This window comes from Chrysemys picta, chromosome 1 (assembly GCF_011386835.1).
Source record: "Chrysemys picta bellii isolate R12L10 chromosome 1, ASM1138683v2, whole genome shotgun sequence".
NCBI classification, from domain to species: domain Eukaryota; kingdom Metazoa; phylum Chordata; order Testudines; family Emydidae; genus Chrysemys; species Chrysemys picta.
Window position 1 is genome coordinate 84349905 of NC_088791.1, and position 3038 is coordinate 84352942.

Sequence of the window (3038 nt, forward strand, 5' to 3'; positions counted from 1 at the left end):
GCACTGCACTGGTTGATTTTAGCTCAAAGACATCCGAAATCAAAGAGACTTACATTGGTGTGTAACTTGATTCATCTGAGTGATCCACTTTAATAGGACCACTCAGGTGGGTCACTTTACACACCTGTTTATCTGTTGAATGGATTAGGGCCTTGGGTTGGAATTAGTGGGTCCTACAATATTTTAACAACACTAATGTGGAATTTTTCAATTCTACAAAAATCAGCATACATCCATCTGCTTTATCTCTGAGATGTGCAGGAGAGAAGTGTCTCTTTAATATCTTCATTCCCACTTTGAAGCTTCCAAAACTTTTTGAAATAGAGGAAAAATAATGTTAATCTTTTCTTGCTAGGGAGATATGTGATTATTAAAAATTAGAATGGAAATATTCATTGGAGAGGATGACATCTCAGAAGAACTATATATGGAATCTAATGATATCAATTCCCCTTAATTACTGGGTTCATTTAACCAAATAATTATGAATAGTGATGTTTTGCTGTTGTGGCAGAGCACCGGCATTGCCTCAGGGGCAGGGCCAGCTTTAGGAAATGCTGGGCACAATTCGAACATTTTCGGCAGGGCCCCTGCAGGGATGACTTAAAAAAAAAAAAGCCTTTCATTTTTAGCAACCGGTTCCCTATAAAAAGTTCTGATTTAAGGGATGTGCCACAGTATGTATTTTTTGTACCAATAGGGTTACCATATGTCCGTATTTTCCCGGGAGGAATTTTTAAATTGTAAACATTTAAATTTTAAAAATTCCTCCCGGACGGTGATTTAAGAACCAAAAAGCCTGACATGTCTGGGAAAATACGGATGTATGTTAACCCTACCTAAAGTTCTTTTTAAAAAAGATGGGCCTGAACTAGAAATGAGCTCTGTTTCACATCTGTGGGTCCCCACCACTCCCTGGGAGTGTGCTAGAGTGACCAGATGTCCCGATTTTATAGGGACAGTCCCGATTTTGGGGTCTTTCTTATATAGGATCTTATTACCCCCACCACTTTTCCTGATTTTTCACACTTGCTGTCTGGTCACCCTAGGGTGTGCACATGTGTGGGTCCCAGCTGCTCCCTGCCCCCCTCATTGAAGCAGGTGTTCAGGGTTACTGCCCTGGGAACTGCAGGGGACCACTGGACATGGGCTGGCTGGAGACAGGGTAGGGGCTGACTGGAGCTAGGCTCTGGCTGCAGGCAAGGCAAGAGGTGCGGGGCTGGCTGGAGACAGGGGTGCGTGGGGTGGGCTGGCTGGCTACAGGCAGGGCCGCAGGGGGGTGCGGCATGGGTTGGCAGGGCTGGAGACAGAGGAGTGCGGGACTGGCTGACTTCAGGCAGGGGTGTGTGGCAGGGGTTGGCTGGAGACAGGGCAGGGGGTGCGGGGCTGGCTTCCAGTAGGGCCGCAGGGGGTGCAGGGCTGGCTTCGGGCAGGGCTGCAGGGGGTGCAGGTACAGCCCACCCTATACTGTAAGTGTCCCCTCTTCTTCCCCCACCGGGGTAGCAGCAGCAGCAGCCGCCACCGCCCGGGGGCTATTTAAAGGGCCTGGGGCTCCCCTACTTCCACCACCCCAGCCCTTTAAATAGCCACGGGAGCCCTGGGGAAGTGGCAGGGCTCCAGCGGCTATTTAAAGGGCCAGGGCAGTAGAAGCAACAGGAGCCCTGGACTTTTTAAAATAGCCCCCAGAGTCCCACAGCCCTATCCCAGGGCTGCAGCAGTGGGGCTCTGGTGGCAATTTAAAGGGCCTGGGGCATTGACATTTCTTGCACTGCTTTTTTGAGGTTTGCTGAGGCACTCAGTGTAGCCTCTCTTCCCTCCTAGAGGCAAGAGTTACAGCTTACTGAGTCATCTTCATCATCAGCCAGTTAACGGGTTTGGTGTAAGAACCCTCTTTTGTCCCTACCTTCCTACTCAGGGAGCATTTGTAGGGGTGTGGAAGATTGGGGGAAACCCAGGCCCACCCTCTTCTCCAGGTTCCAGCCCAGGGACCCTAATTGGCAGCAGAAACAGGTAGTTTTCCTATACTACCTGGGCTACTTCCCCAAACAGCCCTCCTAGATACCTGAACAAGCTTGTTCTCCCAGCTTTTACTATGCACTTTCTTTCTCCCAGTCTTCCCACAACACACCTTCCTGCTCCTGCCAGGTGGCCTCGCTGAAGAGGCTTCCTTTTAAACTGTTTCCAGCTGGTTCTAATGGGCTTTTCAGGTGATCTGATTTAGCCTGTTTCCCTTGATTGCTTCTAATCAGTTCTTAATTGGTTCCAGGTGTCTTATGGAGTCTGCTTGACTTAATTGCTTCTAGCACCTTCCTGACTGCTCTGGGGTAGCCCCTGCCCTGGTCACTCAGGAAACAGAAAACTAGTCACTGACACTGCTATGGGTACCTGCATGGCCCCACAGTATAACAACATTTTTATGGCTGACTTAGAACAACGATTCCTCAGCTCTTGTCCGCTAGTGCCCCTACTCTACTTGCGCTACATTGATGACATCTTCATCATCTGACTGCGATGGGTTGGATCACAGAAACCCCCCTAGAAGAGGCCAATTGATGTGCCAAGACTACCCCTGTTCCTATTTTCCCTGCCAGCTCAGGACTCCAGCACCCTGTCTTGCTGAGCCAGACACTCCCGTCTGCTCCAACACAGACCCAGGGTCTGAATTACTTGCCCCAAAGCTGCAGGTTTACCTGAAAACAGCTCACAGAAGTGTTCCTGTCTTTAACACTCAGATGCCCAACTCCCAATGGGGTCTAAACCCAAATAAATCCGTTTTACCCTGTATAAAGCTTATGTTTGCCCTCTATAACACTCATAGAGAGATATGCACAGTTGTTTGCTCCCCCAGGTATTAATACATACTCTAAGTTAATTAATAAGTAAAAAGTGATTTTATTAAATATAGAAAGTAGGATTTAAGTGGTTTTAAGTAGTAACAGACAGAACAAAGTAAGTCACCAAGCAAAATAAAATAAAATGTGCAAATCTATATCTAATCAGACTGAAGACAGATAATCTCACCCTTAGAGATGCTTCAG